The following is a 17,463-nucleotide window of genomic DNA, read 5'->3' as shown; positions in this document are numbered from 1 at the left end:
GGCTGAATAATGGCCCCCAAAGATACCAGGCCATAATCTCTGGAACTTGTAGAGGTTACCTTGCATGGAAAAAAGGTCTTTCCAGATGTGAGTAAGTTAAGGGTCTTGAGATGGTGACATTACCCTGGATCATCTGGGCGGGTCTTAAATGCAATCACAAGTGTCCTTATAAGAGAGAGACAGAGAGAGATTTGACACAGATAGAAGAGAAGTAATGTGACCATAGTGGCTGAGACTGGATGATGTGGCCACAAGCCAAGGACTGCTGGCAGCCACTGGCAGCTGGAAGAGGCAAGAAACAAATTCCCCAGGAGCCTCCAGAGGCAGCATGGCCCTGTCGCCACCTTGGTTTTGGCCTAGTGATACTGATTCAGACGTCTGGCCTCCACAGCTAGAAAAGAATACATTCCCACTGTTTTCAGTCACCAAGTCTGTAGTAAGTTGTTACAGAAGCCATAGGAAACTCACACAAAGGGTAAATGAACTCCTCTGGAGTTCACTTTCGAAAGTAATCAGCCATCTGCAATACAGTCTGAAAACGTCCTGAGTTGTGTGTCAGACCACATGGAAAGCAGAGCAGAAACAAAGGACATGGTTCTTCCCCTCAAGAGCTTTATGGCCTCTCTGGGGAGACGCGGTGGCATTCACGAGGTAAGAGCAGGGGATCCGGGGCAGTGTATCGTTCAATGCTGCGTCGTTCTACAGGCTCCTGAGAGCAGATGAGGTTCAGAGAAGAGGTCGATGAGTCAGTCAGTGATGCACAGGGAAGCTTCAGTCGAAGAGGGGGGATGGGTAGAATTTGCAGGCAGAGAGCAGGAGGGCGGGCGCTCCTCTGGCGGAGAGGAGGGGCTGGGTAGCAGTAGGAGCGCAGCCGCTGTGCTCTGTGAGGGCAGGGACCGAGTTCCCATTGTTCACGGCCGGTCCCCACTGCCCAGGACAGTGCTGCACGTCGCAGGTCCTCTAACTAGCTGATAAATAAACAGGCGCTGTCTTTGTGGGGTTTCTCCATTCTAGGCAGCTGGCCTGGGAGAGCAAATGACACTCTTGGGGAATAACGAGGAATTAGTTTGGGTTTGTAGGATGGGGCCAGTCCTGAAGGGCTGGGGAGAAGAAAGTCAATGTATCAGAATACTGACACACTAGAGAAAAACTGTTCCTTCAGAGGGTCTGGAAAGGCGTGGAAGAAATAGACCTTCCTGGCGTGTTTGAAAACAAACCAACCGACAAACAGATCTCGTCTTCCTGTGACACTGGGTTGGAAAATATATAAAATATTTTGGGTGATAATCTGTTCAACCAGTTTGAATTGCCTTCATTTCATCTGGAAAGTGGAGGTATGATGGAGTTTTCAGTATCTGGTACCGGCCATCAGCCTGAGAGTCACGTCCCCCGCGTCTGGCTTCTCAGATCTGCAGACCGTCTGTGGCTCTCTTGTGCGTCCCTTCTCCTTCACTGAGCCGAGCCGGACAACAAAACCTGGCAGTTCTACCAGGACAACTGGACAAATGCTGGCAGGCTTTCTGGTGGTGCACTGAAAACAGTAACCAGCTTCCTAATGACAAGAAGCCCAGGAACTTTGCCAAATCAAAGTTCCTCCTCACAGAAGGGGGTTTCCATTCTTTGAAAGGAAGGTGCTAGCTGCTCACTGACGTGTCCTTTATCATGGTAACAGTACCCATCGCCATATCACAAACACAGAACTCTTGTTTCAATAATGAAATGATCCAGGCTGCTAGTGGGGCCAGTCTTACCTGTAGGGTTGTCATCTCCCGTAGAAACCGCCTTGTTTCAAAATAAGGTAACAGCGGCATGTACCACAAGCTATCATTTTTACTTAATCAACCCATTCTGAATTGTGCTTAACAGAGATCATTCTCTCCTTGATTATTGTTTATCAAAAAAATGTCTACTACAACCCAACAAAACAAAATTGTTGTCTGAGTGTGTGCTCCCTCTCATGCATTTGAATCTCTTCCTGTTGATCGTTAGGCTGTGTCCCTGTCAGCCAATAAAAATGCTCAGTTCTTCAGAATCCTAAAACAAACAAACTCTTCATCAATTCTGCTATCCTGTCAAATAACCATTTACCTTTCTTGGTCTCTCATCGCCAGAATTCATGAAAGCACAATGGCTTCACGAGGCCTCAGACCAGCAGGCGGTGAGCTATCTTCTGTCTGCAACCCTGTTTTGTTGGCCTATGCCATGTTTTTTTTTCTTCTAACATTTGAAAATTGAGAGATTTGCATAAACATCTGTATTTCTCTTAACACGCTGGGGAACTGGCAACACTGGGGCCACGTTTGCATGTGACAAGTCTCTTAGAATTGAATATCTGTTTCTGCCTTTAGACAGAGTACGCATTCTCCAGTTAACTACAGACTCCACCACTCCCTATTGTCTCCAACACCAAGATGAAGTGTCAGCGAGCCTTTGTCATTGCCTTGCAGTCCTGTTTTCCTCGGGCACAGAAATATTTCCCTGTACCAAGGCCTCTGTCAAAAGTGGAGGTGAAAGGCAGGCCCAGAGGGCTGCATGGCCTTCTTGTCTGCAGCCGGTTTTACTCGGGCATGTTATCTGCCTGGCCTCTTTTGCATATGGGTTTGCAAACTCTGACCTGTATTACACTTTGTCAGCCTCTACAATTCTTCAATTCCTTGTTAGACGCCTCTTTCCTTGTCATCCATTGTCACCTGTCTCAGCAGTCACTTCTCACTTGATAGATCAAATGACCTTTTGTTAATTCTCTTTCTCAAAGCCCTGTCTGCTTGCCCTTCTTCCTCACTTTCCCTCCATCTTAAACCACCTTTCTTCTTGACTTCGTTAACACCGCCTGGAATTCTCTGCTTCCTCTTCTTCTCACTCCTGCACTGTGTTTCTCAACGTTATGTCTAAGATCCTTTTATTTTTCTATACTCGGTCTTGGCAGTTTTCTTCCTGTCATGGTATTGACGATTTCCTCTATGCGGAAGATTCCCAATTCCACCCTTTCCTCTGCCGTCTCTCCTGAGTCCTCATCCTGCAGAGCAGCTTCACCGGGGGTCCTTCCTCTCCTGAATCTCTTCAAGCCCACGCATCTGCCACACTTATTTCATCGCGTCTTTCTCTGAATGAGTGACTGTCCTTCCAGTTGCTCTGGTGCATGATGTTGTCTGGTCAGTCTCCATGTTTGTTCTTTCTTCTCTCTCCCTTGGTCACTGTCCTAGGCAAGCCTCTGTTACCTCCTTTTTCTGATCTATTGGTTTCATTCTCTCAAAATCTCCTTCAATCTATTATATATGTTGCCTCTTGACTACTCTAAAATAGTCGTTTATTGATTCATTTATTAATTTATATAATAAGTACTTAATGCCTGTAAAATGTGCCTTTTTTTTTTTTCTCCTCTTCTGCCTCCATTGACTCTCAGCCTTGCCACTTACTGGTTGTGTGACCTTGAGCAAGTCACTTAACTTCTAAGCCTCAGTTTCTTCATCTGCTTAACCTAGGGTTATTTGAAGATTAAAAAAAAACAATAATAAGCCGTGTAACACAATGCGTGGTGCAGAGTAAGAGCACCATAAATGTTGGACATCATTATCCAACCACATCCGCTTCTCTACATCCTCCTGTCATTTCTTTGTCCGGGAATGCCTGCCTTGTCCCGCTCTCTCTACACATCTAGATCCTGTTCATTGTTCAGGCCCAGGTCAGATGGTCCCGCCTCTGTGAAAGCTTTTCTGATCCCTACCAGGTAGACCTACTTTCTCTGCTTGCATCCTAAGTATAGACATTAGTGCTTCATGATTTGCAAGATCGTGTTTATATACAGGTCTCTTCTAACCTCCAGTACAGGAAGCTCTTTGATTCCCAGGATTTTAATGATGTCTTGGCTGCCCGTGTCACCCAGGGTGCCCTGTACCAAGTAGATGCTCTATAACTGTTTGTTGAATGAGTAAACATTCGTCTGAGTGGGTATTTTCTTATGGTTCTCTGTTTTTATCCATTTAAGAAAACACAAACTACGAGGGGTGGCCCAATGGCCCACTGGTTGAATTCGGCATGCTCCACGGCAGTGGCCCAGGTTTGGTTCCCAGGCGCAGACCTACACCATTTGTTGGTGACCATGCTGTGGCAGCGCCCCACATACGAAATAGAGGAAGATAGGCACAGATGTAAGCTCAGGGTAAAGCTTCTTCAGCAGAAAAAAAAAAAGGAAACACGAAGTATCAGTCATTTGATTTAAGAAATGTAGCGTATTTTTCAGTAGTTTTTTTCCCCTTACTCCTATGCTATAGGTGTAACACAGGTGACTTATGAGGAACTTATATATCTATTGCTTTATCCAGAACTTATGCCCCACCTTCTTTCAAAAGGATTTGAAACAGCATGCACATTAAACCTAACGTAAAATAGGACAATTATGGCTAAAAAGAGAACAGAGACCATCTCAAAGAAATAGGGAGCAGATGTTCCCAGGCACCTGGGATGAGCTAATTCCTATACTTGGTAACTGAGTTTGGCTGAGTTTCTTGGTAGCTAGAGCTGAAAGGAAATACATTGGGTTATTCATTCGGCAAACATTTGTGGATATCTTTGATAAACGGGGCACTGTGCTGACCCTAGAGATTCTAAAATGCACAAGTCTGGGTCGCGGGCTGCAGCACGTCACTTAGCCAGGAGTCAAGTGGCTGGAGGTGGATAGAGGGGCAACAGGAACTCACGGAGAGGGTGCAACTATGTTTATAAGGGTGAGAGGCAGGGACAGCTCGGGAAGCGGAGGTGCCTTCACCAGACCCGTCATTGGGGAAGTGCCCTCATAGGGTGCAGCACACAGAGAGACTGGGAGGCCTCAGAGCACACGTTTGCTGAATGACAAATGGGCTGAGGGAGTGGTAGGAGATGGGAGAAGCCGGTGGAAGCCAGAATGTGCTGGACTTCACCTGAGATGTGAAGGAGTTGGATGTTATTCTCTTGGCCAGTGTTTTCCAACCTGGCTGCGTACAGGACTCACCAGGGAGCTTTGGCAATGTGTGCACCCAGACTTCCGGACGGGAGGCCGAGGATCTGCGTTTATAGTGTAGCTCAGCTGATTGTCATGCAGCCAGACTTGACGCCTGCCCAGGCCGGTCTGTGGACGCCGAGGCACGGGCGAGAGAGCCCCCTGAAAGAGTGGAGGCAGAGGAGTGCGTGAGAGATGGATGGAAAGCCTGCCTATGTTGCAGAGAAGGGAGGTGGTCGCGGTGACGTGAGAGTGGAGGGAAGGATGGGAGCTGGGTTTACTTTGCTCACTATTCTGAGTACTTAGCACAACGCCCAGCAGACAGAGGCACCCAAAAGTCATTGTTTCATGTTTGCATGAAAGCTGCTTTTCCTTACGGTGGCTGTGAGATTTCTGAGGTATAACGGGGGGCTGGATCTGGACGCTTGATCAGAAGTGAGACATGGTAGAAAGATCTATGGTGTCAGATAGTCCCAGGTGCAGATTTCAGCTTCATCCCTCGCTGAGATGTTTTAAACCCCTCAGAGCCTCAGTTTTCTCACCTAGGAGGCAGGAAAAAGGACCCCTAGCCTCTAGGACTTCTGTGAGGAGCACACGAGATCCCCCAGGAAGCGGGGGCAGTAGGGGAGCGGGTCTCTCTCCTCGTCACTGCAGTGTAAGTCGGCAGGGCTGCCTCGCCCTCTCACTCATCCCGTCCTGGTCATCTGCTGCTCTGTGACAGATCGTGCCAAACTCAGAAGTACGAACCACAGCCGTCTCCCTGGGCCAGTGGCTTCCGTGGGCTGGGAGCCCAAGCAGGGCAGCGTGATCACAGCCTATCTCTGCCCTCCAGGGAGGCCTCAGCTGGCTGGGACTGAGATGGCTGGGAGCTGGAACCATCTAGGGGCTCTTCACACAACGTCTGGTGCCCGGGCAGAGATGATTTGCAGACTGGGTTCAGAGGGGACTACCAGGGGAGCGCCTGCCTGGGGCCTCCACATGTGGCCTGGGCTTCCTCACAGCACCGAGCTGTCGGGAGGGCCAGACCTCCTGCATGGTGGGACACGGCTCAGAGAGGGAGTGTCCCTATGGAGAAGGTGGGCGCTGCATGGTCTTTTTTTTTCTCTTTTGACCCCGTGATCACCTTGTTTGTAATGTTGAGATAATTGTCCATGTTTGCAGAAACCAAATAAGGAGAGCGCGATTCTCTCTTGACTATGTTCTCTGTTGTTCCAATACCACCTGCCCGAAACAGCTCCTTGCTCACCCTCGTGTGTCTACTTTTCTCAGGTATCAGGCACCATCTATAAGCCTACGCTCCTGAGAGTCTTCATGAAGAGAATGTTTTAAACATGTTTTAAAGACAACTTCAACTCACCAAAGGGAGAGTAAATGAATGGAACCCTTTCTGGGATTTGCCAGGGGCCATGGAAGGAAGACTCCTGATTTATTGGGCCTCAGTTTCTTCAGGTGCTGGAAGTTAGAGGAATTGAAATAAAATGGGAGGGTCATTGCGCCTGCTCAGAGCTCATCTCCGAAAAGTGAACATAGTTAACACCTTTTGTGACAACCTTATTCTTACCATTTCGTGGAGCCATGTGTACCCTGCCGTGACAGACGGTCCCAATCTGCTGTTGCCAGATAATGGCTTCTTTAGGGGCTCAGGGTGACTGTGTGACAAGTCCAGGCTGGATCAGGTGTTTCCCCTGCAACTGAAGAATGGTCTGGCTGAACAAACGTAGGCAACAGACTTTCAAGCCACGCTTCCACTCCCTGGAAGTATCCACAGTTTCCCTGGCAGGAGAACCAACTAAGGTATTTCTTCCAAAACATTTACACCTTATTTTTTTTCCCCCAAGAGCACTGATCTAGGGGTCAGGGGACCTGGATTTTAATGTCATCCTGTTGCTAACTAGCTCTAACTGTGGATGCATCGTGTAAACTCTCCGAGCTCTTATTTCCTAAAATAAGTCTGAATTAGACCATCCTTGAGGTCTCCTAGACTTTTGCTCTTTTCAGTCTTTGAATCCAAATTGTAGGCCATAATCAAGTGTTAGGCTCTTAGCTAAGCCTGTACTAACATTACTTTACTTCAATCATGGAGGCCTTAGGTGGCCATTGTCATTATTATTCACCATTTTATTTTATTTATTTTATTGCAGTAACATTGGTTTATAACATTATATAAATTTCATGTGTACATCATTATATTTCAATTTGTGTAGATTACAACATGTTCACCACCCAAAGACTAATTATGATCTATGGCCACACACATGAGCTTGTTCACCCCTTTTGTCCTCCACCCTCCCCCCTTCCTCTCTGGTAACCACCAATCCAATCTCTGTTGCTATGTGTTTGTTGTTGTTTTTATTTCCTACTTCCGAGTGAGATCATACGGTATTTGACTTTTTCCCTCTGACTTATTTTTTTTTTTAAAGATTTTATCTTTTCCTTTTTCTCCCCAAAGCCCCCCAGTACATAGCTGTATATTCTTCGTTGTGGGTCCTTCTAGTTGTGGCATGTGGGACGCCGCCTCAGCGTGGCTTGATGAGCAGTGCCATGTCCACACCCAGGATTCGAACAACGAAACACTGGACCGCCTGCAGCATAGCGCGCGAACTTAACTGCTCGGCCACGGGGCCAGCCCCTCCTTTGACTTATTTTGCTTAGCATAATACCCTCAAGTTCCAACCATGTTGTCTCAAATGGCCAGATTTCATCATTTTAAAGTTGGGGAAACTAAGTAACAGAGGGCCAAGTGACTGGCCAAAGTCAAACGCCTGGTGTAAGGCAAAGCCTGGCTCCATAACCCCACACTGTGCTGTAGACCTGTGTGAGCTGGGAAAGCCGGTAAGGCGAGAAAGAATCACGATATAAACAAATGAACAGACTGATGATGATGTGGCAGCCCTGTGTGCTCTCCTTGCACGTTATTGTTGGTGTTTCTATATTTGTGATAACTTGGGGTACATGCCTCAGTCCGTTTCAGGGACTTGCCTCCCTGAAGGCACCGGCAAGCCCTAAGAACCAGACTGCTGGGGTTCCCGTGTTTCGTGTGTTTGAAAGAGCCCATTGATGGGTAACACTGGGGCACTTTGGTGTGGGGCAGGGCAGGGTGTGGGAGTGTGTCCTTTCCTAGAAAAAAGCAGAGAAGCCACAGCACGCTGTCAATATACCTCTGTGTGCTTAAGTCACGTGAACAGATCTATCATCTCTTAAGCCCACTTTATTTTAGTTCACATTTCTGAAACCTCTCATTACATTTGTCTTGTGTTTCCTGGTCATATGAATTTGAGACAGTGATCCCTTTCTGTGAAGAATGACCTCATTCTCCTCATAGAAAAATTACTTTGGCATTTGAGCAAATAGGAATTAAATTGAAACCCCAGCGGGGTTTCTCTGATTGTGGTAAGCTTCTCCACGCAGCAGCTCTTTGGTGTTTTGCTATGAATATTGAGTTATATTTTTTCTCTAGGCTTAGGTTTATTTTAAGACTATAATATAAATATTGTTTAAATAAGCCCTTCCCCACCAAGTCCAGGATAAAAGACTTGGTCACGCTGTGAAACAAAGACAAGATATTTAGTTGACCTTGAGGTTGAGGAAAGGCTCTACTAAATTTAGGCGGCTCGATTTTCAACTGGGATTTGAGTCTCAAGAGGCATTTTTTGCAGAAAGCTTGTGAGTATTAGCAAATACTGCCACTGTTGGGTCCTGGAAAGAAGGAGGTATTGTGGCTCCCACAGGATGCTGCCAGCCCTTTTGTTATTTGTTGACCATTTTACGTGGTCCCCCATCCTCCCATCTGGCATTCTTAGGTTTAGTCCCTCCTGTGCCTGGCGGGTGAGGGGAGAAGCCTCCTCAGAGGCCTGTGGAGGGGCGTGATGGCAGTGGATCGGTGGCAGGATCTTGAGTACTCTGGTCAGTGTTACGTGACGCCAGTCCCGGGCACGCAGGTGATAGCGGAAGACCATCTGAATTAGAAAAAGGAAAATTGAGTCCACCAGGCAAGGCGATTTAGAGAGGTTTGAGGGGAGCTAGACTAAAATGATGTATATTAAGTTGACATTATAAATTTAGAAAATGATTTTCTGGGACGTCAGCTAGCACAGGCAGCTGTGTAAATTAGTGAAGTATATCATTGCTGGTGTCTCACACTCACAGTTCACAGCAGTCCATTGATTACATTATAGACCAGTTATATTGACAGATCTGGCCAGGTCAGTAAAGTTGCTGTACCACGTGCACTGTGGCTGAGTTTAGGTTGGTCCTCTCTGCCCTTCCATCATGATATTAGAGTTTCTCACCTTTGACGTTCTTGACATTTGGGGTCAAAAAATTCTGTGTTGTAGAGCAGGCTGCCCTGTGCACTGCAGGAGGCTTAGCAGCTGGCCTGACCTCTACAGATGCCAGTAGCCTCCTCCAATACGACAACCAAGTGTCTCCAGATGTTGCCAACATCCCCTGGGGGCAAATTACCCTCCTCCCTAACTGAGAACTACTGCGTCACTTCATAGTGACCAACAGGATTAAAAGTATCTGTGAGTTTGTGCACGCATGCACCATGTAACATGCCCTTCTGTCTTCTAAGATGGAAAAGTAGTAGCAATCTCTTACACATGATGAACTTTGCATAAATAGAATTTTAACAATAACTCCTATTTAATACAATTATGCTACCTTCCTTCCACTTGAAAAGCTGACTCATCTCAGAGAATGATGTCACACCGGGAAGGATCGATGGCAGATTATAACCGGAGCTGAAGAGCAGTTGTTAAACCAGACTTGCAAGGCCTTCTGCTGTTGGGTGAGGTAATTCATGGTGTGAAATCTGAGGGAACAATGAGCACACTTGGTTCTGCTACAGCATCCGTATGGCACTTGGGAGAATTGGTGCTGAATTTTTAGAAAACCTAGGGCTAAATTCAATGGATTGCACGATTTCATTTTGTTTCCTTTTGCTTTGGGTAAAATCCCTGCTTCTTTTGAATTAGCGGAGGAAGTGTGGACAGCAAAAAGAGCACCCAAGGAAGCTTCAGGGATGAGAGGAGGAGGAGATACTCATCGCTTGGGCAGGTCATCAAATCACAGAACCATAAAGTGGGAACAGCCTTTAGAGTCCCAGTTGCCTATGGCCCCGTCCCCACGCCGCCCCACCCCTCCCCCCCACCATTGTAGCAGTTCCTATCAGGGTCATGGGGACCACATATTGACAAGTCAGTGGTCAGTCACCTGCCCTCCTCTTATCCTGGAGCACTTGACACTGTTGATTGTCCCCTCCTTGAAACACAGTCTTGTCTAGGATTCCTTATCATCATACTCAAGAGACCTTTCCATTTGCCTCTTTTGCGGGCCCTTCTCTACGATCCTGTAAATATTGGAGTTTCCCACAGCTCTGCTTCTTTTCTTTCTTCCCTCCTGAACTGATTTTACCAGGTCCTCTCATGACTCTCACGCACACCTTTAGCCCAGAACTCTTCCTTAGGCCTGACTCATACTTTCATTTTTCTTCTTAATATCTCCTGTTGGATGTCTGACAGACACTCCAACTCAATGTGGCTAAAAGGCAGGTGATTCCAACACTCTTCCTAGTTCATACCCCTCACATCTTCCCCATGGTGGTCAATAGCCCCACTAATTACTCAGGCCCCATGTCTAGGACTCATCCTTCATTTCACTGACACCAAATCTGTCAGAATCTCCCATGACTCCTACCACTTAAACATAACCTGAATCATATCACTTTTCATCAACGCTAAGCTCCAAGCTCTAGTCCGAGCCGCCCACATCTCTCAGTTCATCTTGTCGCTACTCTGCCCACCTGCAGTCAATGCTTTCCACAGCAACAAGAGTGATCACGTGTGCATTGTACTGAGCCATCTCCTGGTTGAACCCTTCAACAGCTTTCCATTACACCAAGAATAAAATTTTCACTTTGCCCACAAGTCTCACAAGATCCACTTCCTGCTCCCTCTCTGGCCTTATCTCCTGGCACTCCCTCTCATTCCTGTGTCTCTAGCCAACCCTGGCCTCTCTCCACTCCTTGAACAGACATCCAGTTCATGCCCATCTCAGAGCCTCTGTGCTGTTTCCTTCTGGCTGGACTGCTCTTCCCCAGATCTTCACATTGCTGCCAACTTTTCATCCCGCTGATCGCAACTAAAGGCTCCTCTTTCTCACAATATCCTGTTTCTCTTCTTCATAGTGCTTATCAGTATCATAAAATATCTCGTTTGCTTACATGCTTACTGTCTATCTCTTCCTCGCAAAAAGGGGAGCTCCTGAAGAGGCTCTGTTTTCTCAGTGCCTGGCAAATAGTAGGTGTTTAATAAACACGTATGTGTTGCCTGACCAACATTTCCACAACACGGTGAAATACAGCCACATTCTGACCACAGGCTCTGCTGGCCAAAGGGAAGTAGCCAAAGGGAAGTTGGCTGGTTCAGAAAAAGTTCATTCATATTTCTCATGGGTGTAGACAGGGAAACGATTGGTCGCGATTGTAGCTGTCCTTTAAGGAACATTGCCTTTGACATTGGAGGGCAGGAGCCGTCCCCTAATCTGGGCTGAAACACTGAATAGAGTCTTCAAGCATCTGTGTATCATGCTCTAAGATTTCTCTTTTAGTTCTTTGCAATTAGTGTAAATAAAATAGTATATCCATCCTCGTTGGCCTGGATTTCCAGAACAGACCCTCCCTTCTCCCGTTTTAAAATAGAAAACACAAAAAACCAAAAACGGTTCCATTCCCACTTATCATATTTCCACAGAGGGATAGGAAATTCACTCCGTGCCCAGGAAGGCAGATCTTGGGAGGGACTCTTCCAGGTTCTCTTGGCCTCTTTGCTCACCCTCATCAGAGCAGGACTTAGCTGATTGATGGGTTTGAGAGTAAGAACTGAGCATGCTCAGCTGTTGAGTATGCCTGCGCACCTCTCCTGTTTCTCTCTGTGTGCCCACTAAAAGGTGCAGTCTCATTTCTCTCTGCTGCAAGGTAAGCTGTGTGTTCCGGCCTATGGGTGCTGAAGGATGCCAGCGCCTGGAGGATATGGCTGCAGATGGGGCAGCAGGCAAGGAATCAAACACACCTTTCAGTCTCACTCTCTCAGTAAGGAACGTGTCATGAGCCCCATTGGTTTCAGGCCTGTGTCTGTTTCCCTGCTGGTTCTGAGCTTGGGCAGAGCAGAGTGCTGGCATTTACGGCCCCTCTTAAACTCCAATAAAAGGACTGACTCAGTCTCCTAAACTCCAGTTTGAAAGATGCCAATAGATTACAATATAACAAATATTCAAAGTTTTTCTGAATCCTGATAGCCTGGACTTTTAACCATAAGTTCAAGTTTCCAGGTAATTTTATAAGACAACTGATATTCCATGAAGGCAGCAGTGTTGGTGAAAAGATCACGTTTTGAAATCAACTAATAAGATACGACACCAGTTCCCAGCATGACCCCTTAAAAATAGCTTTGGGTAATCACTCAGCACCTTAAAGCTCGTTTTCCTCATTTGTCACCTTAGGATAACAGTACCTTGGCTTCCCAGGGCTGGTGGGAGCCTTCAGTGAGACCGTGTGCATGAAGTGCTTCCCCAGTGCCTGGCACCAAGAGTGCTCAATAGGACCTAGCTCCCATCCACCCGCCCCAGGCCGCATGGCTGGAACTTAGCCAGAGTGTTGAGTCTTGCATAATGTCTATCTAGTATCGTCATTAACCTTTGCCTTCTTCCTTACACCTCTTAAATGCGTTCACATACACCGGATGATCTCTCTTGGTCACCGTGTGTACATGTGAGGTAGGTGCAGGGGTGGGGTGGCCCTCTCTCACAGACGAGAAAAGGCAGCTCTGATGGCTGGTTGATTTACCCAAAGTCAGCAGGGTCAGCTTTCAAACTCAAGTCAGACACTTATTCCACCACTCTTCCCAGCATGCCTTGCAGCTCTGTGCCATTCTGTTTGAGAAATATGTTACTTACTGGCTATTCCCACCGATAGGGCAACTGGGAGAGGGCAGGATGAGCATATCGCACCTAAAGTGAGCGTTAGAATAACTGTCAGATAAGTTTCCTTACATTTTTCAGATATTACTTCCTTGTTTGTTCCTTTTCTTATGATGTTTTATTTTTCTAAATGTTTATTTTCCCCATCCATTCATTTATGTATCTATTCATTACTTATTCATTCATGAACATTTCTTGAGTCCCTACTATGTTTATCAAGCAGCAAACAGGTGCTGTGAATACAGAAAGTCCAAGATGTGGTCTCTGCCTTCTGGGAGTTCAGTATTGCTGGGGATACGGATGGACAGAGAAATAATCCTAACACAGTGTGATAGAGACCATGGGGAAGGCGTGTGTCGGGTGCTGTGCAGCTTCAGGCAGGGAGTGAGCAAGGAAGCCTGGAGGGGGCAAGGTCACAGGCGGAAGGCTTCTCAGAGAAGACGCCCAAATGAGGCCCTGATGGGAGGAGGAGCCAGCTACCCGCTCTGAGCCGCATCTCTGCGAGATGGTGATCACATTAGGAACTAACTCATACGGTCGTTAATGTCTGTAAAGCGCTCATATCCACGCCTGGCGAGTAGTGAGCACTCCATAAATGGCGGCTGTTATTACTATTACCATTGTGTTCAGAAAAACCCATTTCATTTTATGTTCAACTTCGCATGGGACAGTAGAATAAAAACATTTTCAAAATCTTTACATGTTGCTTCCAGAGATGAGCTTAAAAAGGCATACATATTTGAGCCCAAATTCTAGATAACGCTAGGGAAAATAATCTTTAAATTTTATTTATTAAAGCTTGAAGGAAACTTATCACCTGACCTCTTGCTCCTCCTGCCTTACCCTTCTTCTAATTGCTTGTGGCGGGCGATATTAAAATGACGGGTTTCAAATTTCCTGTCCAGAAACTGCTGTTCTGCCCAGAGTGCTTCTGATGTGTCCAAAAGAGCTATCTCAGTGTGATTCTTTTCCTAACCTTTGGGCCTGGTCGACCCTTGCTAAATTCTGCTCCTTCACCGTGGACAATTACATGTTTAGTTGCAATGTGAAAGGACTTGGGAGTCATGGAGAATCTTAACTCAAGAGGGTTGTTGTTTAAAGATGATTTAACCCTCAGGAGCAGGCTTGGTCCACAGGCTGTACACCTTCTCAGGTGGCCACATCTGAAAGTCCTGAAGCTACCCTACATTTTTGTGAAATGAAGCTTCCTGTCAATCATATTCACGTATTTAACGTCTCATTTCTTTCTCAAGTTGCCTCAGTAAGGGAGATGTCCTGGCTTTGGAGATGTTTGTATTTGCAATAGAAGACATTGTGGGGAATTTAGATTTCATGCTGCTGAGTAGCCAAGAGGGATGAAATGACAAACTCAAGACTCTGAGAAAATGAAGACTACGGTTGGCTTGTTATGACTTTTCTGGGAAGAGGGATTCAGATAAGTTGGTGGCCTAAAGTGAACTCAGCCCAGCGTTTTATCTTCCTTCCTACTTGATAACAGGGCACATCTCCAAAGCCCAGCCTAGAGAGCAGAGCTCAGCTGGAATTTAGAAAATCTACAGAGTGAGTCGGCCAACTATATCACATTTCTCCTCTGGAGAGAGAAAATGCTGGACTGCCAGTAGCAGTAGTGGTTAGCATTAGTGGGGCCAAAAGATAGAGCATTTGAGGAACAAGCCTGAAACTCTGAGACTGAACTGTCCACTGATAGAGGAGTCTGTTTAACCCTCTATCAGGCCCCTAACTTAAATATGTCACTCTTCTTCTTTGTTCCCTGGGCTCATCTGACAATACCTTTGACATAAAATACAAAACAAGCTGATGTGCGTACATAAATGTGGTTAAGAAATGTAAGCTTGCTCTATAAAAGCAAATACATTTTCGATCATGTCATATTCTATTGGTGATGCTAATTTCATATTTTTCATTTTAATATCACATGTTATTATCTTTAAGTACATAATTTTCAATGTTGTTAACAAAAGTGAAATTGCACAAGAGGCAATAAAGGTTGATTTGCAAAGGAATGAGGTATTCCGGCAGTTACCGTACTGTATGTCAGCTGTTGAAACGGTAGAAGAATACCTGTCCGAAACGTTACCGCATGCCATATGACCTTGTTTACACTGTGCCCCAGTGACCTCGTGATAACATATGGTGCTTTCAGGTGTGAGGCTTAATGCAATTTTATTTTTATTATTGTAACTATTATTGTCAGTGACATTTAAGGAATTCTTTGCATTTCCAGAGAATAACTATTGTCCTTGCTTATTCAAAGAGATTTAACTGTGTGCTCCGTATGTGCTGAAACTCAGTTACACAAATGACTGACTGAGTGCAATAGAAATAGAGACTAGTGCAAATATTTGACACATTTGGAAAGAGATGGCCCTTCCTCTGGATTACAACACGTGAACTTTGGGGTTGAGTTTTGTTTTAGAATTTAGCTCCTTTTCTGCACATTGAAAAATAATCCGAAGTTCAGTGCCTTCTGGCAGCAGAAAGACTACTTCATGTGAAAACCCTCCATTTAGCAGGAGGAGCGAGACGGTGTGAGCATAAACCTCCCTTTTAAGTACGATAGGAACATTCGGGGAGGCAAAATATGCTTTGTTATTAAAAACTAAAATTTCAGCTCTGGAATTAGACAAGCTTCGGTTCACATTCAGCACCCCACTTACTAACTGTGTGAAATTAGACGAGTTATTTGTTCTCGCTAAGCTTCAGTTTCCTCTGCTGTAAATATGGAAATAACAGAAACTTCTCATATAGTTTTTAGAAGAATAAGATGCTTAACAGACTGCTTAATAATAGTAATCCTGCAATGAATGATCGCTCTTATTGATATTACTTTGGATGAAGAGATTTAAGCGCATGAAGGAACAGCAAGTTCTCATGAATCACTTCAAAGATTACTAAATATTCTAAAGAAAGATTGTGTCTTTTTAATAAAAGAACATTTTGCTCTGCTTGTAATGTCTGTGGCATTCTGTAAAGCTGGGAATGTAATCATAAGAATCTACACACAATCCGTGTTTATCATGTCATAATACAGGATAAACTGTTAAACTTTTCTGTGTTTTTATTTATGAGAACAATTAAAAATTAAGGGGTGAGGATTTAGAGAAGCTAATTCTGTTTCTCCGGTTGTTCCTTTTCCTTTTAAGTTTGGTGCTTAAAGCAAACCACCCCGTGCCAGAATGAGTTGGATAATTGTACAACTGTCACAACCACAGAAATCATGAAATAGTAATGTATCTGTTTACCAAAAATGTGTGGTATCAGTCCAGTTGGCATAAAAGAGTAAAAATGGCAGCTGTAAATTAAGCACATGGTAGCTAAAATGGAAAAAATATGCTTTTAAGGCATAATTATTTTTATTCAGAGCCACTCTCCATTATTCTGAAGCTTTTATGATTACTCATATTATCATCACTCTCTCTGTCCTACTGTGTTTTCTGAGAAAAAGGGCCCCAAGTAATTCAAGCTGCCTAAACTTTCTTTGGCCCAAGCCATGTTCATCGATGGAAACCAACCTGCTATCCCGGCCCTGACTGTGGATCAATGATTGGCGCCCAAGCCAAAGTCAACCCTGGATGAGTTTGATAGAGGAAATGCCAACTACAAGGGGGCTTGGTGTCAGTTGCCAATGAGACTGGTTCAGACTGGATGGGCACACAAGCCCACTTAGATGCTGGGATAGATAAATGAAAAGGACACCGGAAATAGTGAGTTCCTTGTGTTTATACAATGGCCAAAATGGCCCTGTGCTATTCTGTCTCTCTCCATGTGGCCAACAATAACTTCCAAACTTGGAAGTGCTTGGAAACAGAGGTAACTGGACTAGAATGTTGTAACAGCAAGCACTTTGGGGACTGGACATCATTCTGTAAACTCTTTGGACCAAAGTCCAGAGCTGTTTCTGCTGTTTCCTCCCAGTCGAGTTGGGTTCCTTTGAAATTCTGGCCCTGTTGAAATGCGCCCCAACTTATGTACTGACTCTGAAGCCAGATTACCCACATCCCATTCCCAGCTGCTCCCCCTAACCACCAGGGTGGCCAGTGCTTGTTTCTTTACTTCTTGTAGTAACAATTCAATATGCATGTTAAAAGAGCCAGTCTCAGTCAGAGCGTTCTCATTCATTCATGTGTCATTATCATTTATGAGCCATGTCACAAGAAATCTGTTTTTGATAGGATTTAAAAAGTAAAGCTCACAAATGGACTCAAAAAAAATTAAAGCATTTTCAATTTCTCTGTCACAGTGTTTTGTGTTTTTTAAAGGCAGCTTTATTGAAGTACATTGACCTACAATAAACTATACATATTTAAAATCTACAGTAGGATAAGTTTTCTCTTTTTTTTTGGCTAGGAAAGATTCACCCTGAGCTAACATCTGTTGCCAATCTTCCTCTCTTTTTTTCCCTCCCCAAAGCCCCAGTGCATAGTTGTATATTGTAGTTGTAAGTCCTTCTAGTTCTTCTATGTGAGCCACAGCCATAGCATGGCTACTGA

The sequence above is a fragment of the Equus caballus genome, chromosome 28, assembly GCF_041296265.1.
Source record: "Equus caballus isolate H_3958 breed thoroughbred chromosome 28, TB-T2T, whole genome shotgun sequence".
Classification (NCBI taxonomy): domain Eukaryota; kingdom Metazoa; phylum Chordata; class Mammalia; order Perissodactyla; family Equidae; genus Equus; species Equus caballus.
This window is presented reverse-complemented; position numbering follows the sequence as displayed.